We start from the raw sequence: 26,718 nt of genomic DNA on the forward strand, positions 1-26,718 counted from the left end.
AAGAGAGTCAAATTTGCAGAAGTATGTTTTTACATAAGTAAACATGAATAAACTCACATAAAATTATATATGGATTCGTGCTTACACATTCATATATCTCCATTAAAACCAGTTGGACCAAACTACATCCTTATCTCATAATTACACACACACACACACACACACACACATCTATACTTACAAATGCATTTGGAGCAAAAGATCAAGCACCAGTGCAGAATGAACTCATTCATTCTGGATGAAAAATGAGCTCCAATCTTTATTGCATAGAGAAAGAAAAGCTTCTTCAAGTTTGTGGCTAAATGAATTTAACCCAAGTCCATAGCAGAAAGGTTTGTGCTCTTTAGGAAGACTAAGCTTGCTTTGCTATTAAGAAAATACCTGTTCAGTCCTGTGGTAAGGAGGGTCCTACCTGCTCCTTCCACTCTCTCTGTAGTTCCTTCGTTTTGCCTCTTTCTGTCTGCATTGTGCATATTGCTGTTATTTTATAAAGTTGCCTTATATTTAAGATATTAAACTCTGCATTCTCCTTCTAATCTTGCTCCCCCCTCCTGCTCTGATATAACAATGCTCTTACTTTCAATGTGTTTGTTACTTTTTATTTCGCTCACTTTTTTATTAGATATTTTCTTTATTCACATTTCAAATGTTATCACCTTTCCTCATTTCCCCTCCAAGCCCCTATCCCCTCCCTCCTCCACCTGCTTACTACCCCACCCACACCCGCTTCCCTATCCTGGCGTTCACCTATACTGGGGCGTGGAGCCTTCACAGGACCCAGGGTCTCTCCTGTCATTGAGGTCTGACAGGGCCATCCCCTTCAACATATGTGGCTGGAGCCATGGGTTCCTCCATGTGTACTCTTTGTTTGGTGGTTTAGTCCCTGGGAGTTCTGGGGGTGCTGGTTAGTTCATATTTTTGCTCCTCCTACGAGGCTGCAAGATCCTTCATCTCCCTGGGTCCTTTCTCTAGCTCCTCCATTGGGGATCCTGTGCTTAGTTCACTAGTTGGCTGTGAGTATGCACTTCTGTATTTGTCAGGCACCTACAGAGCCTCTCAGGAGATAGCCATATCATCTTCCTTTCAGGATGCACTTGCTAACATCCACAATGGTTTCTGGGTTTGGTGACTGTATGAGGGATGGTTCCCCAAGTGGGGCAGTATCTGGATGGCCTTCCCTTCAGTCTCTGCTCCACATTTTGTCTCTGTATCTCCTCCTGTGGGTATTTAGTTCCCCCTTCTAAGAAGTACTGAAGTCTTCCTTCTTCTTGAGTTTCATTTGGTCTATGAATTCGATCTTGGGTGATCCAAGCTTCTGGGCTAATATCCACTTTTTAGTGAGTGCATGCCATGCGTGTTCTTTTGTGACGGGTTACCTCACTCAGGATGATATTTTCTAGTTCCACCCATTTGCATAAGAATTTCATGAATTTGTTGTTTTTAATAACTGAGTAGTACTCCCATAGGCAAATATCATCTACAAATAGTGATATTTTGATTTCTTCCATTCCAATTTATTTGCATTTTACCTTCTTTTGTTGTCTAATTGCTTTTGCTAGGTCTTTGAGTACTATATTGAACAGGTAGGGAGAGAATGGACAGCCTTGTCTAGTTCTTAATTTTAGAGGGATTGCTTCAAGTTTCTCTCCATTTAGTTTGATGTTGGCTACTGCTTTGCTGTGTATTGCTTTTATATTATCAGGTATGGTCCTTGAATTTATGATCTTTCCAAGACTTTTATCATAAAGGGTATTGGATTTTGTCAAATACTTTCTCTGCATCTAATGTAATGGTCATGTGATTTTTTTCTTTGAGTTTTTTTTTTAATATAGTGAATTACTTGTATCATTAAGGGGTGATGGATTTTGTCAAATACTTTCTCAGCATCTAATGAAGTTATAATGTGTTTTTTTTTCCTTTGAGTTCCTTCATATAGTGGATTACATTGATAGATTTCTGTATATTGAACCATCCCTGTATCCCTGTGATGAAGCCTACTTGATCATGATGGATGATTGCTTTGATCATGGATGATTGGTAGGTAGATATTGCTTAAATTTGCTTTTGTCATGGAATGTTTTGGTTTCTTCATCTATGATGATTGAGAGTTTTGAAGTCGACTGAAGCCTGAGTTGACGGTTTTTGTTCTCTTAATGTCTGCATGATCTCTATCCAGGCTCTTTTGGCTTTCATACATTTTGAGAAGCCTGGTGTAATTCTAATAGGTCTGCAATTTTATGTTACTTGCCCTTTTTCTCTTACAACTTTTAATATTTTCTTTGTTGTATGCATTTAGTATGTTGATTATTATGTGATGAGAGGATTTTTCTTTTCTGGTCCAATCTATTTGGCTTATTGTACATTTATGGTTATCTCTCGCTTTAAGTTGGGGAAATTTTCTTCTATGATTTTGCTTAAGACATTTTTCTGGTCCTTGGAGTTGGGAATCTTTACCCTCTTCTTTTCCTATTATTTTTTAATATAATTTTTAAAATTAATTATTTTTATACACTCCATATTTTATTCTCCACCCTGCCAACTCCTGTCTACCCTCCAACTGTTCCACATGCCATACCACTTCCCCTCCCCCTGTCTCCACGTGGATATCACTAAAACCCACCCCACCTGACCTCTAAACTTCCTGGGGCCTCCAGTCTCTTGAGAGTTAGGTGTATCACTTCTGACTGAACACAGACCTGACAGTCCTTTATTTTATGTGTACTAGGGGCCTCATATCAGCTGGCATATGCTGTCTGTTTGGTGATCCAGTGTTTGAGAGATTCCGGGGGTCCAGATTAATTGAGACTGCTGGACCTCCTACAAGGTTGCCCTCAGCTTCATTCAGCTTCCCTAATTAAACAGCAGGGGTCAGCTGTTTCTGTTCATTGGTTGGGTGCAATTATCTGCATCTGACTCTTTCAGATGCTTGTTGGGTCTCCCAGAGTGTTGTCATGCTAGGTCCCTTTTTGTGAGCGCTCTATAGCATCAGTAATAGTGCCAGGCCTTGGGACCTTCCCTTGCACTGGATCCCACTTTGAATCTGTCGCTGGGCCTTCTTTTCCTCAGGCTCCTCTCAATTTCCATTCCCATATTCTTTCAGACAGGAACAATTATGGGTCAGAGTTATGACTGTGGGATGGGTCCCCTCTCACTCATTTGAAGTCCTGTCTTCCTGCTGGAGGTAGGCTCTATAAGTTCCCTCTCTCTACTGTCAGGCATTTTGTCTAGGGTCCCTTCCTTTTAGTCCTGTGAGTATCTCAACTCCCAGGTCTCTGGTGCATTCTGGAGGGTCCCCCCAACCTGTCTTCTAAGGTTGCCTATTCTCATTCTTTTTTCTGGCTCTCAGGGCTTCAATCCTTTTCCCTCTACAAATGTCAGATCAGGTTCCCTCTCTCCCCTCTCCCTCTTCTTCCCTGCCATGTCTACTCTCCTTCCCAGGTCCCTCCCTCCATCCCTCCTCACTTGTGATTGCTGTCTTCTCTCTTGCAAGTGAAACTGGGGCGTCCTCACTTGGCACTTCAGCTTGTTGACCTTTTTGAGTTCTAGGGACTGTATCTCAGGTATTCTGTCTTTTGTTTGTTTGTTTGGTTGGTTTTTTTTTTTTTTGCTAATATCTACTTATTACTGAGTATATACCATACATTTCCTTTGGGGTCTTGTCTGAGCTACTTCACTCAGGATGATATTTTCTAAATCTATCCATTTGCCTGCAAAGCTCAGGATGTCCTTGTTATTAACAGCTGAGTAGTATTCCATTGTGTAAATGAACCACATTTCCTGAATCCATTCTTCTGTCGTGGGATATCTAGGTTGTTTCCAGCTTCTGGATATCACAAATAAGGCTGCTATGAACACAGTGGAACACGTACCCCTGTGGCATGGTAGGGCATCTTTTGAATATATTTCCAAGTGTGGTATAACTGGGTCTTCAGAAATATCTATTTCCAATTTTCTGAAGAAACTCCAAATTGATTTCCAGAGTGGTTGTACCAATTTGCAATTCCCCCAGCAATGGAGGAGTATTCCTCTTTTTCCACATCCCCTCCAACAAGTGTTTTCACCTGAGGTTTGGATCTTAGCCATTCTGGTTGGTGTAAGGTGGAATCTCAGGGACATTTTGATTTGCATTTCCCTGATCAGGAAGGACTTTGAACATTTTTTTAGGTGCTTCACAGCCATTTGATTCCTCAGTTGTGAAATCTTGGTTTAGTTCTATACATTTTTGGTTTGTGTTTGTTTGTGTGTGTGTGTGTGTGTGTGTGTTATCTTCTTGAGTTCTTAATAAATTTGGATATTAGCCCTCTATTGGATGTGGTGTTAGTGAGGATTTTTTCCCCAATCTGTAGGTTGCCAATTTGTCATATAGATTATGTCCTTTGCCTTACAGAAGCTTTCCAGTTTCACGAGATACCATTTATCAATTCTTGATGGTAGAGAATGAGCCTTTGAACTTCTGTTTAGGAAGTTTTCCCCATGTCAGTGGGTACAAGGCTCTTTCCCACTTTCTTGTCTATTATATTTAGTGTATCTGGTTTTATGTTGAGGTCTTTGATGCACTTGGACTTGAGCTTTGCACAAGGTAACAAATATGGATCTATTTTCATTTTTCTACATACAGACAGCCAATTAGGCCAGCACTGTTTATTGAAGATGCTTTCTTTTTTCCATTGTATATTTTCAGCTTCTTTGTCAAAGATCAAGTGTCCATAAGTGTGTGGTTTTATTTCTAGGTCTTCAATTCTATTCCATTGATCAGCATGTCTGTCTCTGTACCAACACCATGCAGCTTTTGTCACTATTGCTCTGTAGTAGAGCTTGAAGTCAGGGATGGTGATTTCCCAGCCATTCTGTTATTGTTAAGAACTGTTTTTACATCTTTGCTTCTGTGACTGTGTAGAGGTGTAGACAGGTACACGGGGATCACCCGAGTAGAAGAGTGCTTGGGACACACCCCACCAGGGCTCCACCTACATCCAGGAGCTTGGCAGCACCACAGACAACTGGGCACCTACCTTGCCAGGGGTCATCTACCCTTCAGGGAGGCAGTTAGAGGGAGTCCCGCCATTACAGATGAGGCGCAACTATTTTTGCTCCTGTGACGCTGTAGAGGTGCAGACAAGTACGTAGAGATCAACTGAGTAGAAGAGGACTTGGGACACGCCCCACCCAGGATCCTACATGCACACAGGAGCTGGGCAGTGCCACCACAGCCATCTGTGTACCTAATCTGCTAGGGGACATCTGCTCTGCATTGAGTCCCGAAATTAAAGGTAAGGCCAACATCTTCTCTCCTGTGACTGAGCAGGCTGTTGCAGCCAGGAACACAGAGAACACCCCAGTGTAAGATCATTGGGACTTGGTCTGCCAGGACCTAACTTGCACCCAGGATCTGGGAAGCCCCACAGCAATCTGTGCCAGGGGAAAGCCGGTCACCCAGGGGTGCTATGATAGGCTTGCAGGCACACAGGAGGTACAAGCACCAGCCAGTGACAGCAGGACCAACTAACACCAGAGATAACCAGAGGTCAAAAGTCAAACGAAAGAATGTTATTAACAGAAATCAGGCAATATGGAGAACTTCAAGAAGGACAGAAATAACCCCCTAAAAGAAACACAGAAGAACACAAGTAAACCGGGAGAAACCCTTGAAGAACTAAGGGAAAACACAACAAAACAGGTGAAGGAATTGAACAAAGCCATACAGGATCTAAAAATGAAGGAAGAAACAATAAAGAAATCACAAAGTAAACAACTCAGGACATAGAACACCTAGGAAAGAAGTCAGGAGTCACGGATCCAAGCATCAACATCAGAATACAAGAGAGAGAAGAGAGAATCTCAGATGCAGAAGATACCATAGAAAGCATTGACACAACAGTCAATGAAAATGCAAAATGCAAAAAGCTCCTGACCCAAAACATCCAAGAAATCCAGAACAAAATGACAAGACCAAACCTAAGGATTATAGGTATAGAAAAGAGTGAAGATTTCCAAATTAAAGAGCCAGTAAATGTCTTCAATAAAATTATAGAAGAAAATGTCCCTAACATAAAGAAAGAGATGCCCATGAACATACAAGAAGCCTACAGAACTCTAAATAGATTTTTACCAGAAAAGAAATTACTCCCCTCACATAATAATTAAAATACCAAATGTACTAAACAAAGAAAGGATATTGAAAGCAGTAAGGGAAAAAGGTCAAGTAACATATAAAGGTTGCCCTATCATAATTACATTGAATTTCTCACCAGAGACTATGAAAGTCAGAAGAGCCTGGGCAGGTGTCATAGAGACCCTCAGGGAACACAAATGCAAACCCAGACTGCTATATACAGCAAATATCTCAATTACCATAGAGGGAGAAACCAAGGTATTTCATGACAAAAAAAAATTACACAATATCTTTCCACAAATCCAGCTTTTCAAAGGATAATGAATGGAAAACACCAACAAAATGAGGGAAAATACACACTAGAAAAAGCAAGAAATTAATCTTCCTTCAACAAACCCAAAAGAGGATAATCATACAAATATAAAAATTACATCAAAAATAGCCGGAAGCAACATTCACTATTCCTTAATATCTCTTAACATCAATGGACTCAATTCCCCAAGAAAAAAGACATAGCCTAACAGACTCAGTGTCAAAGGCAAACACTACCTCCGAGTAAAAGGCTGGAAAACAGCTACAGACTCATTCTGACAGAAGAAAACTTCCTAAGCAGAACACCAATGGCTCAGGTTCTGAGATCAATGATTGATTAAGGGAACTTCATGAAACTGCAAAGCTTTTGTAAGGCAAAGGACACTGTCAGCAAGACAAAACAGTAGCCTACAGATTGGGAAAGGACCTTCACCAACCTTGTATCTGACAGAGATGTCGTGCTCAAGAAGTTAAATAGCAACAACCCATATTAACCCAGTTAATATGGGGCACAAAGCTAAACAGAGATTTCTCAACATAGTAATCTCAAATGGCTGAGCAGCTCATAAGGAAATGTTCAAAGTCCTTACTCACCAGGGAAATCTCAGCATAACTGAGATTCCATCTTACATAGGTAAGGATGGCTAAGATAAAAAATCTCAAGTGGCAGCACATGCTGGTGAGGATGTGGAGCAAGGGGAACTCTCCTCCATTACTGCTGGGATTGCAGATTTGTACAAGCACTGTGGAAATCAAGTTGGCAGTTTTTCTGAAAACTGAGAATAGTTCTACCTCAAGACCCAGCTATGCCACTCCTGGGCATATACACAAGAGATGCTCCCCATCCCACGAGACACTTGATAATCCTCTTCATAGCAGTTGTACATGTAGAAGCCAGAAATTGGAAACGACCTAGATGTCTGTCCAGTAAAGAATGGATAAAGAAAATGGTTTATATGTTTGCATGTTATGTACTCACTTGTAACTGGAGATTAGACATAAGCAACAGGATACTCCTGCTACATTCCACAAACCTAAAGAAGCTACACATGAAAGATGTTACAAGCAAGGATGCTTGAACTTCACGTAGACGGAGGAATAAAATAGTGATAAGAGGCAGATGGAGGGAGGAAACTGGGAACTGGGTGGGAGAAGAGATAGAAAGGGGAATGGGGAAGGATCAGGTGTGGGGAGGGACAGAAGGGATGTCTAGATGACCATTAGAATAAATGGAATTCTGCTTCTCATAGGAGGGTGTATAGGTGACATCTTCAAGAGAAGCCAGAGACCTGGGATAAGGAAGACCCTCAAGAATCAATGGAGATGTCTTTAGCTGTGACTCCAAGGATTGGGGGATACAGAAACTGAAGAGGCCACCTCCTGAAACAAGGAAGCAGGAAGACCAGGGGAGTCATAGGGACACCAACTGTCTTAGTCAGGGTTTCTATTCCTGCACAAACTTCATGACCAAGAAGCAAGTTGGGGAGGAAAGGTTTTAATGAGCTTACACTTCCACGTTGCAGTTCATCACTAAAAGAGTCAGGACTGGAACTGGTGCAGAGGCCATGGAGGAATGTTTCTTACTGGCTTGCTTCCCCTGGCTTGCTCAGCCTGCTCTCTTATAAAACCCAAGAATACAGCCCAGAGATGGTACCACCCACAAGGGGCCCTCCCTCCATGATCACTAATTGAGAAAATGCCTCACAGTTGGATCTCATGGAGGCACTTCCCCAACTGAAGCTCCTTTCTCTGTGATAACTCCAACCTGTGTCAAGTTGACACTCAAAACCAGCCAGTACACCAACCCACCTTAAAATTCCAACCAAAAATTTATCCTGTCTACAAAAAAATGCAGCCATGAGGAATGGAGCAGAGACTGAGGGAAGAGCCACCTAATACCTGCCCCCACTTGAAACTCATCCCAGGGCAAGCACCAATCCCTGACACTATACTCTGCTATGCTTGCAGAAGGGAGTCTAGCATGACTGTCTTCTGTCCTCTGAGAGGCTCCACCCAGCAGATGACTCAGACAGATCCAGACAGCCACAGACAAACTGGATGGAGCTTGGCGACTCTTATGGAAGAATAGGAAGGATTGTGGGCCCTAAGGGAATGGGAACTCCACAGGAAGACAGACAGATCTACTGACCTGTATCCTTGGGATTCTCAGGAACTGAACCACCAACTAAAGAACACACAGGGGTAGACCTAGTGCTCCCCATACATATATAACAAATACGCAGCATGCTCTTCATGCAGGTCTCAAACAACTAGAGCAGGAACTATCTATCCTAAGAGCTGTTGCCTAGATATGGGATATGTTCTCTCTGGGCTGCCTTTTCTGGCCTCAGTAGTAGAGGATGCACTTAGCATAACAAAGACTTGATGTTCCAGGGTGGATGTGTAACCAGAGGTGGCACCCACTGGCTCAGAAAGGAAAGAGGGTTGGGTGATATGAGGGAGTGGCCAGGAAAAGAGCAGTAAATGGTATGTAAAGTGAATAAGTAAAAAGAAATATTAAATAAAAAATATTAAAAAACATTTTTGTTTGCTGGTGCAATTACCTCACAACATGAAGTCGTGTGCATCCTTGATTTTGTTTATTTGATCTTTTATGGGTCAGGACCAAATTGACCCTAATATTATGGCTCTGTAATACATCTTAAGATATGGAATGGTATTCCCCACAATATTTTCCTCTTTGCTTCTGATGCTATTGGCACCCCGGGGACTTTTGTGGTTCCATATGAAGGTAAGGTTCACTTTTTTCTATTGAAACGAAGGATGAGATGAGGATTTTCAGGGGGGTTGAATCAAACATATAAAAAGTTTTGGTATCTTAGCCATTCTGACTGGTGTAAGGTGAAATCTCAGGGTTGTTTTGATTTGCATTTCCCTAATGACTAATGAAGTTGAACATTTTTTAAGATGCTTCTCCGCCATCCGAAGCTCTTCAGGTGAGAATTCTTTGTTTAACTCTGTACCCCATTTTTTAATAGGGTTATTTGGTTTTCTGGAGTCTAACTTCTTGAGTTCTTTATATATATTGGATATTAGCCCTACATCTGATGTAGGATTGGTGAAGATATTTACAAATTGGTTGGTTGCTGATTTGTCCTCTTGATGGTGTCCTTTGCCTTACAGAAAATTTGTAATTATATGAGGTCCAATTTGTCAATTCTTGATCTTAGAGCATACGCTATTGGTGTTCTGTTCAGACAGCAGGTGTTGGAGAGGGTGTGGAAAAAGAGGAACACTCCTCCACTGCTGGTGTGGTTGCAAATTGGTACAACCACTCTGGAAATCAGTCTGGCGGTTCCTCCGAAAACTGGGGACCTCACTTCCAGAAGATCCTGCTATACCATTCCTGGGCATATACCCAGAGGATTCCCCACCATGTAATAAGGATACATGCTCTACTATGTTCATAGCAGCCCTATATATAATTGCCAGATGCTGGAAAGAGCCCAGGTATCCCTCAACAGAAGAGTGGATGCAAAAAATGTGGTATATCTACACAATGGAGTACTATTCAGCCATTAGAAACAATGAATTCATGAAATTCTTAGGCAAATGGATGGAGCTTGAGAACATCATACTAAGTGTGGTAACCCAGACTCAAAAGGTGAATCCTGGTATGCACTCACTAATAAGTGGATATTAACCTAGAAAACTGGAATACCCCAAACATAATCCATACATCAAATGAGGTACAAGAAGAAAGGAGGAGTGGCCCCTGGTTCTGGAAAGACTCAGTGAAGCAGTATTGGGCAAAACGAGAACGGGGAAGTGGGAAGGGGTGGGTGGGAGGACAGGGGAAGAGAAGGGGGCTTACGGGACTTTCGGGGAGTGGGGGGGCTAGAAAAGGGGAAATCTTTGAAATGTAAATAAAACATATATCGAATTTAAAAAAAGGAAAAAAAAGTTTTGGTATAATACTCATTCATTTGATGTAATATTCACTTTACCAATCCAGGAATAATACATTGTCTTTATGTCTTTCTTCAGAGGTTGAAAACTTCCATTGTAGATTCCCATCACCTCCTTGTTGTTCATTTCCAGGCACTTTATTTTCTTTGAGTCTGGTGGAGTGGAGTATGCTCATGATCTTTCTCATTTTTTAATGTTTTAGATATATAAAAGCTATTGATTTATGCATATTGAATCTCTATGCAGCTACATTGCTGAATTTGTCATTTCTAGAAGGTTTTTGTTAAGATTCCTGGGATCTCTAATATCTAGCATCTTGTCCACTGTACACTGGGATAGTTGGATATCTTCCTTCCTAATTGTGTGCCTCTAATTTCCTTCCCTTGCTTATTACCTCAGCTGCACTTTGAGAATAGTGAAGATAGCAAGTGCTATTGACAATGTTTGGAGCCCCAGGTGTCTCTGTCCCATTACTGAATTCAGAGGGGTTGATTGATTTAATCTTTAATCCATATCAGATAATGTTGGCAGAGGGTTACTCACATATATCTTTTCACTAGGCTGAAGTATTGTCCCTGTGGTTCTACATTCTCCTAAGAATTTTATCATGAGGGCATAATGTATTTATCAAATAAATTTTCTGCATCTAGATGATCTAGATTGGATAATTAAATTCACTAATGTGGCTTATTACATTACAGACTTGCATATATTTAACTATCCTTATATTCAGGTGGTTCAAGTCAACATGGTGGGCCATCTTTGTGATGCATGTTTGTATTCTGTTTGCAAGTATGGTGTTTTTTTTTAACAATCCATGGCATTTCTATTGAGCCGTTTAGTTTATGAGGTAAAAGGAAAAGCAGCTCTCTTGAATACTTTACATGACTGTAGGAATATGTCTGAGATTTAAGGGGAGTTACTGGGAATTAAATTTCTCAAAAGTTGAGATCAAGTAAACAAACTTTAACTCTTTAAATTTTCCTGTTGGCTCTTCCCTCACGATAGTAACAAGCTCCAATTGGCCACATTAGGTTTTTATCCTTGCTGACGTCCGATCTGAAGTACCGGTTTCAGTCAATATCTACTAGTTCCACTTCAAAAGTGAGCTTGGAGTTTGGTGGAATTCTGGCATCGGGCTGTCCTTTCTTTCCGTAGGCCCATTCTGGTTCAATCTCCAGTCGAGCCTTTTCTTCTTTATTCATAGTCAAGACTGCTCCATCCTATCTTCTGTTAACCTTGCCTACTCCAACCTTAAATCTTAAAAGGCTTGGCATTTTTCTTCTTTGACCTTGTTTGAATATTAGGATCAAAAACAGTTCCATCTGGGAGTGTCCCCATTTACCAGCAGTGAACAACATCTCGCTTTTTAGGAATGTTGGTTTTTATCTCCATTTTTTTTAGAAAAGATTTTGTATATTTTGGTGGACCCTCGAGAGTCTCCTCAGACTTGGATTCTTTGGGTTTATCGTCACCAAGTTTCACGTTTCTCACCTGTTCAGACGCTTTATTTCCAGTTTCAGCAATTTTGAGACACTTTCAAAAAGATGGTTATAGGCACTAACCAAATGGTCCTCATTAGCAGTCTTAGTTACATTTTTTTATGTTTCCCTGTAATTTATGCTCTGTGAGAAACGAATCTGAACCGGGACACTGCAGAAACTTGATGATGTCCTTCCTTCTTGGGCAGCTGCTCCCTGCTCCACGGTCCATGCATGCTGCGGAACAGCCTCAGCCATCTTCCCCCGCTGCTGCTGCTGCACTGTTTGCAAGTGTGTTGTGGAATATTTTTTAGTATTGTATCTTCTTTCTTAATTTCCTCCTTTTCATTTTTTTCTTTCCTCCTCCTCCTCCCCCTTCCTCTTCCTCCTCCTCTTCCTCCTCCTCCCCTTCCTCCTCCCCTTCCTCCTCCCCTTCCTCCTCCCCTTCCTCCTCCCTTTCCTCCTCCCCTCCCTCCTCCCTTTCCTCCTTCCCTTCCTCCTCCCCTTCCTCCTCCTCCCCTTCCTCCTCCTCCTCTTCCTCCTCCTCTTCTTCCTCTTCCCCCCTCCTCCAATCACATTGTGCCTAATGGCGGCGGCCCTGAGGACTGTATAAAGGCCTGCTACGTGGGTTGCACTTGGTCGTTCTCTCTCTATGTGCAGCGTGAGCCATCATGTTAGAATGACAAATTCCTCTTGTTTTTTACATCGATTCCTGACTCTGAGTTTTTCATTCAGGAGATCCTGGTAAGCTAAGGCTCACCAGAGACTTACAGAACAACTAAGTTTGAATTTTTTTTCTCCAAATTTTCAGGTTTCATTAAATTAACATATTTGTTTTACTGATTTCTTTTATTAATGTTAGCACTTATAGGTATCTATTTACCTCATAGGACTACTTTAAGTATGTGACACTGATTATGTAATGTTGGAATTTTATGCTTTCACATTTTGAAAATCTTTTTCTTCATTAACATAATTATTCAGTAATGCTTTCTTTTATTTCCAGGAGTTTGTAAATTTCTTGGGGATTTATTTGTTGTTAGTTGTAAGCTTTATTACATTCTGCTCAGATTGTAGTGCCTGAGTTGTTAACGTTCCCTGTCCCCATTCCTGTGAGGTTACAGCTGAGAAGCCGCCAAGGCCACTGCATGTCCTTTTCTGCCTCAGCCTGTGACAACCGTGAGGTACATCAGCCTGTGACATCCGCGAGGTGCCTCAGCCTGTGACCACCATGAGGTACCTCAGCAGGAGCCACCACTGCGGTGTGCTTACTCTCCACCCTCTTCCTGCCATCAACATGAGGTGCCACAACAGGGGCTGCCATGGGGCAGTGTCCTTTCCACCTGTCCTGAAGAGCTCCATGACTGAGCCCTAGAACCTAAGCAAAAGCAACCTGTGGCCTGAAAGGACTTCCCAGCCTGGCCAATGGAGCATATGTGGAAGAAACAGGGTGAAACAAGTAAATACAAACACCAAAAAACAAAACTGAGTAATCACTAAGCAAAAAACCCACTAGTTCCTGAGGGGGAAAAAAAAAAAAACCACCAAACTCTGAGCTCCAGAAGATCAGGACATGACATTCCAGCAATCTTCACCTATTTCTAAGGGAAATATCTACCCTTAGAAATCTGTGCCTGCTAAGAATCCAGGACAAGCTTTGATTGCTTGGTCTTGGAGCAGAGAGCCCCTCTCCTGGATGCTTCCTCACCCCCAAATCTCCAAAATGAAGTTTGTTGTACTTTTATACATCTGGTTGGAAACACACACTCAAATGTGTGCACATACACACACACACACACACACACACACACACACACACGAGAGAGAGAGAGAGAGAGAGAGAGAGAGAGAGAGGGGGGGAGAGATTCTCTTGTCCCCAACCCATCTAAAACATTCCTTTTGACATGAGACTAAAACCCTAGTGGGGGAACCCCAACATACCCTCCAAACCCCTCATGCCATGAATCTAAATAAAGCTCTCCCTCCCTTAAGGTGTCTCTTGTCCAGTGCTTGCTCTCAATGAAATGAACAGTAACAGACAGAGCACCTTGTAAGGAGTGAGAAAAATCACTGTGGGTTGTGCCAGCTCTGATTGGTCACTAATGCTCTGATGTCAGAGAGAGCCATTGTGAGGAATGACCAAGAGCTGATCATATAGTGCACTGTCCGGGCTGTTTTGTGTCCTTCTGTGCAGAGAGCTGTTTGGTAGTGAACTACAGGACTCCGTAGTTGGATCAGATTTGGACATCGGTGATTGTTTGGATTTCGACATTGAACATCAGCTACATGTCCACAGACTGAGTTCTTTCCTGCTGTTTCCGTAAACTCAGAGGTTTGGGTTTCTGTGTATGTGATTTCATTCATTTGGGAGCTTTGTTTACAGCTTTGCCTTCTTGTTGTTTGCTTGTTTGTTTAATTATTTTCATTTTGCTTTCTGGATTAACATCCATGTGTTTTCCTTCCTTCCCACTCCTTTCTCCTTCCTTTCTTCCTTTCTCTTTCCTTCTTCAGTTTGTTTTATTGTTCCTGGGAGACTGGATTTCTTTGTATGGCCTTGGCCAACCTGTAACTTTCTGTGTAGACCAGGGTAGCTTCAAACTCAAAGATTTGCCTGCCTCTGGAGTGCTGGGATGAAATGTGGGAAGAAACCTGAGCAGCGTCCCTCCCTGGCCAACTTCCATATTTGTTTTCCTAACTTCTCTTTTGACTTTGTCACTGTCTGTTACTCTCTAGCTCATCCTGCCTCTTATCCTCCAGTCCCCTCAGAGTTCCCCTTCTTTTTAATTCAACCTAAAACCACCAGTATCCTGCATATAAGGAAAAAATTGTGGTATATATCTCTGTTGGACTAAGATGTTCTGTATATCAGAGTGATCTCAACATCCATTCCAGAAAAATACTGACAAATTTTCATTCTTATTCATAGGTGCTGTGTGACTTTTGCCCCCATCCCGTGTAGATACTGTATCTACTGGGGCAAATTGCATCCCACACATTTCTGGGTAAAGCTATCTTGATGTTCAAGTGTGGCCTTTAGCTCAGTCCTTCATGATGGACGTCATGGGTAAGCTTGTCAATGTTCTGCTCCTTTGAAATGGGGATCCTTGTTCTCCTGGCTAAAATTTTATCTTCCATCACCCTTGCTCTCTTTCTGCTCTGAGCCTTCTTCCTTCTTTCCATCCTCTGTGTTTGTCTTTGCTTTGTTCTGGTTTCCCTGTGTCCTTAGGCAGAGCCAGACTCGTCTATGGAAGTGTCTGTGTCTCTTAATCTCAGAATCTCTAGTAGTAACCTATCGTAGAAGGAATTCTGATCTGTTTTCCCTGCCATCTTTGCTTGCTGTAGCTCCTGGTGACCAAGAGAATGGAAGTGTGATGTCGGGGGACCTCGAGGCCAGTTGTCATGAAGGGAACCCCCTGGCACAGCATTACTATATCCTGCGCACCCTAGATAAAGGTTCTTTTGCAGAAGTCAAAGTGACTCTCCACCTTAAGACCCGGACCATGGTAGCCATCAAGATATTGAAAAGGGGCACAAATATAGACTTCCTGGTCATCTCTGAGATAGATCTTGTGAAATCCCTGAACCATAGTCACATAATACAGTTGTTCCAGATATTTGAGACAAGGCACAAAACGTACCTGGTGATGGAATATGCAGCCCGGGGATCCCTGCTGAAACACATCAACAAGTGTGGGCATCTGGACGAGGAAGAGGCACGTAGGATATTTACAGAACTCTCTTTGGCCGTCAACTATATCCACAGTCAGAATATTGTCCACCGAGACATCAAGGCCGAGAACATCCTATTGGATTGGGAGGGGCATGTGAAACTGACTGACTTTGGCTTAGGCAAAAGACTGGCCTCTGGGGAAAAGTTCAAAGGATTTTGTGGCACACCACAATATTGTGCTCCTGAAGTGTTTGATCACAAACAATATGATGGCCTCCCAACTGACATCTGGAGTCTCGGTGTAGTATTATACTATTTAGTTATTGGCCACCTTCCCTTCCGAGAGACAGTGCACTCCAAGATAAAGCATCTGATCCTAGCCCGGAGCTGTTGGATCCCGTATCACCTGTCTCCAGAGCTTCGAGACCTATTAAAGAGATTAATGACTATAGACCCCATAATGAGGCCATCCATTAAAGAAATATTGGTACACCCGTGGCTGTGCCATGATCAAGACCCATTGAGATCTTCAGAGGAAATCCCAAGAGAACCAGAATCCAACCTCGCTTTTGACATGTTTCTTATGGGGTACAACATTAAAGAGCTCAGGGAGGCTTTGAGGGAACGGAAGTACAATCATGATATGGCGACTTATTTGATTATAAAAAAGAAGCATAAAAGGCAGCCCCAATTTTATCACGATGGAGGGCAGGGCAGTACTCTGGACCCTACAAAAGCCCCCAACCCTCCCTGGCCTGTAAGGAAGGGAACCAGTGCCCGTACTCTTTCCACCTTCACTTTGCCCACTCTCTCTGAGCTGCCCGGATGTGGAAGGAAAGGCTGTAGGAGGAGGCATAGTGTACCTCCCAGCCTTTCTTCCCTTGAGAGTAGCTTTCTGGAGAACACCTACCCACTCCAAGGGCTTATGCCTCATGTTGGAAAGAGTACATGCAGAGAGAAGGAGAGAAGCATCAATTCCACAAAATCATCATCAAGAAAAAGAAAGGCAACAACAACAACGCTAACCTCATCATCAGGAGCCCCATGGTCACTTTTCATATCCACACAATCCTCAACCTTTGAAAACACGCAAGATATGGCCCAAGAGAGCTCTAGTGCTACAGACACAAGTAGCAGCATGTCCTCCTGGGAGTCCAGAACCAGCAGCCCTTCCCCCAGTGAGGAGAACCAGGAAGAGAATATAGGCATCGAATCCTTACAAGACACTAGCTCATCCTCAAGGGAAACAGTCCATCAGGAGCAGCTCCGAAGGAGGTCCCAGGGTATTCACAGAGTCCCCCTGAGAAATCGGGCCTGGAGGAGCCTGAAGAAGAGGATTTCCAAAGCCTTAAGGAACTTGTGTTGCTGCCTCCCAGTGAAAAATAACAAGGTCATGGCATCCAATGAAGAGTGCTTCAGAGACACAGGCTGAAACAAGTAGGTGGGGTGTGATTGGAAAGGATGCACTCTCTAGTTTCTCCTTCCCTTAACATATTCCAGCATGCACACTAAGGGTGTTGGTGACATTGGGTCTATCATGCCAGAGAGAAAAGTCCCATCCTGTTCTTCCTCCTCCTAAGACTACACCTTTCCTCAAAACTTGAGCAACATGTAGACAGCAGAGGATAGTGGCCTAATGCTAGGCAAGGATGCTGGAAATGTGTGAAGGGATCAATGGAGCACTTGGGCGGAATCAGCCTGAGGTACCATGCCATCACAGGGCCAGCACAGCCATGCATAAGTCCTGCAGATTTCTAAGATTTCTTCTGTCTGTTTCAAGGGCTATCAGAGGCCCTGTGGTCCCTGGAGGATGATACCAGAGAGTAGAGAGGAGTCTGCTGAGGATGCAGACAGGAGCAGGGAGGACAGAGCCAGACAGGATTTTCAGGTGGCTGTATGGCAGAGAGAAGATCTTTCTATAGTTCAGGCTTAAATCAGAGGCAAAATGTTATTTTCCCCTGAAGTCTGAAGGAAGATTCTGAGAAGTTCTGAATGATTTTCCTCCCATCCCCTGTAGGGAGTTCCACACTGGGCAGCAGTCCCAGGATAGCTGTGGCCCAGTGAGTTAATATTCACAGCACTCAGAAGCCCCTGGAAGAAACATCCATGGAGTGCTAGTGGTTACCAAGGATACTGAGAAGAAACACCAGACTTCAGAGAACCTTCATGCACAGTGAGAATGTCAGCTCAGCAGCCTGTCTCCAGTTGTACTTGTGAGCTGAGGAGAGAGTGGTCCTGGAGGCAGATGAAGGAACCCAGAAGACCTGACCTGTTGCATGTATCCAACAGATATGTCTGATATTATAAGATGTGGTAACAGAACTGCGAAGCCATGAGTATCCATTCGAGTCCAGAAGTAAATACAGAGTGGGTGGAGATGGTTCAGACCCACAGCTCTGATGCAGAGCAGAGCATCCTGATTACTGCATAGTCACACTGAGAGAGACCCTGAAGCCCTCACAAAACTACCAGCTCTAGTCTCTGATTGTGTATGTTGCACTCAAATTTGAACCATTTGATGAGTATTCTTTACATCTGGTTGGAAACACAACACACCCACACAATACACACACACAGAGAAACACAAAGAGGCACAGTCAGTACTAATGCTGTTTCCTTGAAGTGGAGAGAGCCCACGTTACAAACAAGGTAATTTCATAGTTTGAGTGACTCTGCCTTCTATAACCTTTCCCCAAATCAATTTTCTCTTGTCTCCACTCCCTTCGGACAAAGTAACTCCCTATTCTCATCCTTTCTGGGAGTCATGGGAAGTGAGCATGGGCATTGCTCCCCACTTTGGCCCAGGGTACACAGCCATGTGCAAGGTGAGGCTTACCTATGCACCATCTTTTGAGGAGATCCAAGGTGAGATCTGAAGTGCTTGACATTTGACTCCAGAGAAGGTGCTGGTAAAAAGCATTGCAGTGGGGTGGGGGTGGGGGTTGGGGTGGGGGGGCGATGTTGATGGTAAAACAGATGAGTCCCCCTGACAGGACAATGTAAGTTTTCCTTTGGGTGGCCCATGGTGACTTGCCCCATTCCCACCAAGTATAAAGACAAAGAGAACTTCAAATGTGTTAAAGAGGAACTCAACCCCTCTGTCCCCTGACACCACTCTGTATTACAAACTATTTGGTGTATATTGATCAGTTTCCCTTAGAGCTGTCTCCTGGCATGATCATGTCCTTGCTACTTCTGCCATACTGCTGCTGCTACTGCTCCTGCTGCTGCTCCTGCTCCTGCTGCTCCTGCTGCTCCTGCTGCTCCTGCTTCTGCTGTGTGTGCTGCTGCTTCATTCTCATGTCCATTGCAGGCAGGGAAAGGCCAGATGCTTCTGGACCCAATCAGTGAGCATTCCAAAGCCTGATGCTCTGGAAACTGCAGAAAACACCAGTGACATCACTCAACACAGAACAAGGTTTGCAGCCAGCCTCACCTGTAGGGACCTGGGAATTGTCGCCTTTTTCATCACAGACAACCTGGGGGGAAGAGGGGCACATGGCATTTTCCTGGCTCAGGCCATTGGGAGTGGGTAGTTATTTACAAGGGATGCACAATTGGACTTTTTGTAATTCTTAGCAAATCCTTTTTTATTCAGGTCTTCTTGATAGAAGAGGCACCTGTTCATTGATACAGAGGTAGGGCAAAGCCTGTCCCACAAATGGGTGGGCTAAGAACAAGAAAAGAAAGATGTGTTCTGATTCCAGGAACATCTGGCACCTTAGCCTTACCACGGTTGTAAGGGAACACTATCTGAGTCATCTTGAAGAATTTCCTCACTGGGAAGAGTTCCTTTCTGTTCTGGCAAGAGCCAAGTGACCTGGGCAAGGCACTTCTCAAATTCCGTCCTTCCATCACCTCCATTCTTGTGTGCATGGGGGCAAAGAGAGATAACTGGGTGCTCTTTGGGTTGGCACTACCCACAGTAGTGACATCAACACATGTGTGCAGAACTGATCAATTTTCAAAGGACCCAGAGTGTGGAATCTGTATGGTTTTTGATTTTAGGTATTGTGTGTCTGGGTGAAGACCCAGGATTCGGACAGAGAGCTTGGTACCATGCTGTGCCAGCAACAGAAGTGTTACCAAGAAGAGCCGCCCCCCCCCCCACACACACACATGGCAACCTTGAATAAACCTCTGTATCTGCAAAAGAATGATGATTATTTTCTTTTCAAAAGAAAGTTCAGCTGCCCAATGCCACCAGTCACCATTCTACTGGGCTTGGTGAACAGAACCTGGGTAATTGATGATAATCTACCACATTCATGGTTTGAAGTACATCTCTGAATTCTTCCTGCTACACACTGGCTCATTCCCATTCTTAGGCCAGCATCATTTTAGCATCAGGTGTTTGGTCCCTCTATCCAATATTTTACTCCTTTTGTAGCTTCCTTTTCTCAGAATATTACACTCTCATTTTACCTATCTTGATATAAATGTCAGGATTTCTTGGCCCTTTCTTTCTCTGAAGCAGGTTGCTAATGTGAAGCGCAGGCTAATCAACTCACATTTTTTTTCTAGGTCCTTTGTGCTGTGGTGACAGGTTTGTATCTCTTGCATTTTTAGGCATTCTTCTTCCTTGACTTGTGTCTTGAGGAAGCATTTCATGGGTTCAAGCCCTTATCATAACCCCAGGTATTGAGACCTTCACAAACATTTACTGTGACTAGAATTTTTCTGTACTTGTTTTTACATTGCCTGTTGACTTCATTCCCTTAAAGAGTTGATGGCTTGAAGATGTTCTCAGAAGCCATCGTTGATGTGGAGGAACTTTCTGGCAGTGTCTGTCGCACAGCCAGTATATGTTTCTTCCTCTGGAACAATAGGCGGGGGCCCTGACAAGAACATCCTCCAGAGTGATCTCAAGAAGCAAGGCACTTTTATTCAGAGGCCCCTCTATGTACTTCAGGTAAGGGTGTGCAACCTGGGCATGGTAGGATGGAAAGTTCATTCATGACATGACTGTTAAAAGGTTCTTCAATGGATATAGTATGTTCATCTAGGGAGTATGTCCATGGGATGGACTAGTAATTGTATGTCCTAGCCATAGGTCTAGGCAGAAAATTCAAAAGCTGCTGGCAGAGGATTGTGGGCCCCTGTCGTAGGGGAATATGTGGTACAACAATAAGCTGAAACTTTATTTGAACAAATAGTCCCCAATAGGGTCATGGAAGGGGCTGCTGATAGAAGTGGGTGTCCTGTTCCCAAAATAAGCTCTAGAGAACCTCTGTTCCTGCTACACATGACAATGGACCAGTGGTATTGAACCTTCCCTAAAGGGAAGAAGTTTGAGCTCCCGGAATACTACTAATGTCATGTGATATCATTGATTCATTGGTGACAATCTTGATAGAAGCCTGACACCTGTTCATTATATACTTGGCACCTAGGATACTAGACCCGTCTTGGGGTCGATCAGTGTGTGCATCTGCTAGGTACAAATGCTTAAAATAGTAAAAAGTATGATAGTGCCCCATAGATACTGATCTGCTTTGTACACAGCCTAAGACCCAGCTCCATAGAATTGGGTCTTCTATGAGGTCACTTAGGGGATAGGCTGTGGATATTTTATCCGACATGGAAGTACAATATGGTGGTCCCTGGCTATTGCGCCTTCCTGGAACATGCCCTTTCTTTGCCTCCCCTAGTTGTTCTCCTGTTACGTTGTCACTCTGAAGTCCCATCCCTGGTCACTGCTTTTGCCTTGAGGAACAGTATGTGACTGCTTGCGCACTAGCCCTGCCTTGTAATAAAAATGGGCTGGGTCCTCTGGACACTGGATCCTTAAGAGGTCATTGCATGTCCTCCTGGTTACTAATATTACAAAGCAGTCACTATTTGATGCTAGAGGCTACTTGACCAGTCTTTGTGCAATAAATATATGGCCTCTACACCATGAGATTTGACTGACCAAAGGAACTTGAGTTGCCCTTAGGTCCAGTACGCATTCAGTGTTTAAGATACCAAGCATCTGAGTGTGTGTAGCATTTACTTGCATCCTAGGTTTTGGGTCTGTCCTAGAGTGGCCTTTCGTGGCCTAAATACTAGGTTTGCCCTAGTACAAGCGTACAGTAAATCTGGGTCTTGAGTCCGTCTCAAGACCAGCATGATGATGGGGCACTCAGATCTGGGCCTTGCTTCCACTTAGCAGAGAACTGGGCTCACTTGTGGAGCTGTATGCAAGATGACCTTTTAGGTACTGGAGACATGTTGTGTGTGTGTGTATGTCTGTGTGTGTGTGTGTGTGTGTGTGTGTGTGTGTACTTTCCTTTGGTTTTTTTCCTGTGCAACTTTTTATTTGCTGTGTTTTCTTTGGTGTTAACCTGCTCAGAATGGATTTTTCCTTCTAGTATCTTCTTTGGGCTGGATTTGTAGATGTTATTTAGTGTCTTTTCCCACAGAATATCTTATTTTCTCCATCTCTGTTGATTGAGAGGTTTGCTGGATATCATAGTCTGGAATGACATATCTGGTGTCTTAAAGTCTGTAAGTCAGCTTTCTAGGTCTTTCTGGGTTTTAGAGTATCTGTTGAGAATTCTGGTGAAATTTAAACACATTTGCCTTCAAATGTTACTTTCCGTCTTTCCCTTTCTGCTTTAAATATTTTTCCTATATATAGTTTTTTAATAATATATACATAAATACATATACATATATATTTGATTATCTTTTGGTGGAAGATCTTTTCTGGCTCAATCTATGTGGTATTTTGTAAGCTACATGTACATTTAAGGATATCTCTTTAGTTTGGGGAAATTTTCCTCTATAATTTTATTGAAAATAAAATTATTTATCTGGAAATAAAGTTATTTCCTGATCCTTTGACCTGGGAATATTTTTTCTATAGCTATTATTCTGAGGTTTGGTCTTTTCTTTCTTTTTAATTTTTTTAAAAAATTTTACATTCCATATTTTATTCCCACCCATCTGCCCTCCTGACTATTACACATCCCACCTCCTCCCTACCCCCTCTCTCCACAGGATTTTCCAAACTCCCACCCCACCCCACCTGACCTCTAAACTTCCTTGGGCCTCCAGTCTCTTGAGGGTTAAGTGCATCATCTCTGAATGAACACAGATCCAGCAGTCCTCTGCTGTACATATGTTGGGAGCCTCATATCAACTGATGTATGCTGCCTGTTTGATGTTCCAGTGTTTGAGAGAGTTCAGGGGTCCAAGTTAATTGAGACTGCTGATCCTCCTACAGAGTTGCCCTCCTCCTCAGCCCTAATTCTACCACAGGAGTATTGTTTTCCTTGAATTTTGTTTCTGTTCTGATCTTCTGTCCTGGGTTGCCTGCAGTTCTGGTGATCAGTCAGACTTCAGGTCCAGTGCGGTCTCTTTTCTAAGACTTTTTGGCCTGGACAACCTCTTGGATTTGGATTTGGGGAAATACCATCACCTCTTGATCTCTAGAACTGGCATGACCTCTGGGAATGTAAAGATCTAGCAACATTGTAGTGTCTAATATGGTTGCCCAGGAGATGGGGTGTAGTTTATGGCTTTTGGGTACACTTTAAGGGGAGCTCATATGCAGGGGACCATGTCTTACCTTGGGTCCCTAGTGCCCACATGGCCTCTGGGAAAGCTTCCAGAGTCATGGACCAGAATATAGAACCCAGAGCATTGGGTGCCTTTAGGTGATGTTAGGCCTACTTTAAAGGGAAATTGTGGGGCGGCAGCAGAGCAGGTGTCAGTGCAGCAGTGGCTGGTCCAGGTGAAGGGCCATCAGCAGTGGAACCAAGGCGACACAGGGTCCAGTTAGGCCCTGTGCCCACGAACACTGACCTTCGCTGACCAGCCAGGCTGCAAGTAGCTGAAGTTGTGCAGGGCCTTTCACTGCACAGAAGCCACTTCAGAACTTGGCCTCCCGCCAGTCAGGAGAGGCTCATCTCCATCTTGGTTTCGGACTCCAGAGATCGGACAGACTGAGGTACACAAACATAATCCGAGGCCAACACCGCGGGGGGGCTGAGCCCAACGGGCATTGGCCTGCACCCAGGCCCTGGGCTGTTCGGGGGGCCATCGGGGTGCCAATCCAGCCAGGAGATTTTTTGCCTGGGCCTGCGCACACGCCGCCATTTTGCCTGCAGGACACCAGAGAGCTCTGGCGGGCAGACACGTAACAGGCTAACAAAGCGGGGGTCTAGGCCCCAAAAGGCACAGGACTGACCCCAAGAACTGGGCGGCTTTGTGGGCCATCTGTGAGTCAACCCGCCCAGGAGGTTGTTAGCACAGCAGACTCTCCCGGCGCTTTCGGGGAGCGCGGGCGCGCACGCCCGCCATCCAGGTCACCTGGTGGACCCAACTAACAGTCATAGCCCTAGGGGACCTTTGCTCGGACCTTGGCCTCCCAGGCTTTTGCCTGAACTCAGGGCCTGGGCGGCCAGGCTAACCTTTTGAGCGCCAGCCCGGTTGGGGAATCAGCTGCCCAGCGGAGTGAGCGGAACACAGGGGAGGTCACAGCAGCATACACCGTCAGCGCTCCCTGGGGGTACACACGGGCTCCATCTGGTCCACAGACACAATCTGGGGCAAGGCCTCAGGTAGAAGCCCTCAGCTCAACTCTCTCCGCTTCCAGATCCAGATCAGCCTGGGCGGCCACACCACATCTCTAGGTCCTGCAAGAGGCTAGCGGGGCTTCCGGCCTGCCAACTGGGAGAAGTTGGTGTGCTCCGGTAAGGTAAATCCTGCGGGGCCCAGTGGGAGCCTCGGGTGCCTGCTTCGGGATCTGAACAGCCAGGGCAGTAGCACCCTGTCTATAGGCAGTGCAGGGTGTAAGCTGTGCACCAGAGGCCAATGGGGAAGGGGCAGCTTGCACTGGTGAGTCCAGCACTGACAAGACCAAGTAACACCAGTGAGAACTAGATGGCAAAAGGTAAACGCAGGAACGTCACTAACAGAAATCAAGGCAATATGGCAACATCTGAACCCAATTCTCCTCTACCAGCATGTCCTGGATACCCCATCACACCAGTAGAACAAGATTTGGATTTAAAATCACTGGTCATGATGCTGGTACAGGAACACATGAAGGACATACTTAAAGAAATTCAGGAGAAAATGGATCAAAAGTTAGAAGCCCTTGCAAGGGAAACACAAAAATCATTGAAAGAAATCCAAGAGAATACAACAGCCAACAAGGGGGAAACACAAAAAACACTTAAAGCAATACAGGAGAACTTTGGTCAACAGGCTGAGGTCATCAAAGAGGAAACACAAAAATCTCTTAAAGAATTAAAGGAAAGCACAAACAAGCAAGTGAAGGAGCTAAGCAAAACCATCCAGGATCTAAAATCAGAAGTAGAAACAACTAAGAAAACTCAAAGGGAGACAACTTTGGAGATAGAAAGCCTTGGGAAGAAATCAGTGGACATAGATGCAAATATCAACAACAGAATACAAGAGATAGAAGAATCTCAGATGCTGAAGATTCCATAGAAACCATGGACTCAACAGTTAAAGAAAATGCAAAATGCAAAAAGCTTGTAACCCAAAATATCTAGGAAATCCAGGACACAATGAGAAGAACAAACCTAAGGATTATAGGCATAGATGAGAGTGAAGATTTACAACTTAAAGGGCCAGCAAATATCTTCAATAAAATTATGGAAGAAAACTTCCCTAACCTAAAGAGAGAGATGCCCATGAATATACAAGAAGCCTACAAAACTCCAAACAGACTGGACCAGAACAGAAATCCCCCCTCATCAGATAATAATCAAAACACCAAATGTTCTAAACAAAGAAAGAATATTAAAGGCAGTAAGAGAAAAAGGCCAAGTAACATATAAAGGAAGACCTATCAGAATCACAGCAGACTTTTCACCTGAGAATATGAAGGCTAGAAGGTCCTGGGCAGATCTGATGCAGATTCTAAGAGAATACAAATGCCAGCCAAAACTACTATATCCAGCAAAACTCTCAATCACCATAGATGGAGAAACTAAGATATTTCATGGCAAAACCAAGTTTACCCAATATCTATCCACAAACCCAGCCCTAAAAAGGATAATAGGAGGACAACACCAATACAAGGAGGGAAACTTCACCCTGGAAAAAGCAAGATAGTAACCTTTCATCAAACCCAAAAGAAGTTAAGCAATCAAATTTAAAAAATAACGTCAAAAATGATAGGAAGTAACAATCACTATTCCTTAATATCTCTTAACATCAATGGACTTAATGCCCCAATAAAAAGACACAGACTAACTGACTGGATACGTTAACAGGACCCTACATTTTGCTGCTTACAGGAAACACACCTCAGGGTCAATGAAAAACACTACCTTAGAGTAAAAGGCTGGAAGACAATTTTACAAGCAAATGGTCCCAGGAAACAAGCTGGAGTAGCCATTTTAATATCAGATAAAATGGACTTTCAACCCAAAGTCATCAAAAGAGACTCTGAGGGACACTTCTTGCTGGTCAAAGGAAAAATACAACAAGAAGAACTCTCAATCCTGAACATCTTTGCTCCAAATGCAAGGGCACCCTCTTTCATAAAAGAAACTTTATTAAAACTCAAAGCACACATTGCACCTAACACAATAATTGTGGGTGACTTCAACACTGCTCTTTCCTCAATGGACCGATCAGGAAAACAGAAACTAAACAGGGACACAATGAAACTAATTGAAGCTTTGGACCAATTAGATTTAACTGATATATATATAGAACATTGTATCCTAAAATAAAAGAATATACCTTTTTCTCAGCACCTCATGGTACCTTCTCCAAAATCGACCATATAATTGGTCACAAGACAGACCTCAACAAATATCAGAAGATCGAAATAATCCCATGCCTCCTATCTGCTCACTATGGAGTAAAAGTGGTCTTCAGTAGCAACAGAAACAACAGAAAACCCACATACACATGGAAACTGAATAATACTCTACTCAATGAAACCTTGGTCAAGGAAGAAATAAAGAAAGAAATTAAAGACTCTTTAGAACACAATGAAAATGAAAACACAACATACCCAAATCTATGGGACACAATGAAAGCAGTGCTAAGAGGAAAACTCATAGCCCTGAGTGCCTCCAAAAAGAAAATGGAGAGAGCATACATTACCAGCTTAATGACACACCTGAAAGCCCTAGAACAAAAAGAAGCTATTTCACCCAGGAGGAGTAGAAGGCAGGAAATCATCAAACTCAGGGCTGAAATCAATCAAGTAGAAACAAAGAGAACCATACAAAAAATCA

At 43.4% G+C, this 26,718-nt stretch overlaps 1 pseudogene; it reads left to right on the plus strand.

The window, feature by feature from the left end:
- The first annotated feature begins 15,206 nt into the window (after positions 1-15,206).
- Positions 15,207-16,015, plus strand: LOC127670606 (sperm motility kinase X-like; annotated as a pseudogene).
- Positions 16,016-26,718: the final 10,703 nt, after the last annotated feature.

The sequence above is a fragment of the Apodemus sylvaticus genome, chromosome 20 (assembly GCF_947179515.1).
Source record: "Apodemus sylvaticus chromosome 20, mApoSyl1.1, whole genome shotgun sequence".
NCBI lineage: Eukaryota > Metazoa > Chordata > Mammalia > Rodentia > Muridae > Apodemus > Apodemus sylvaticus.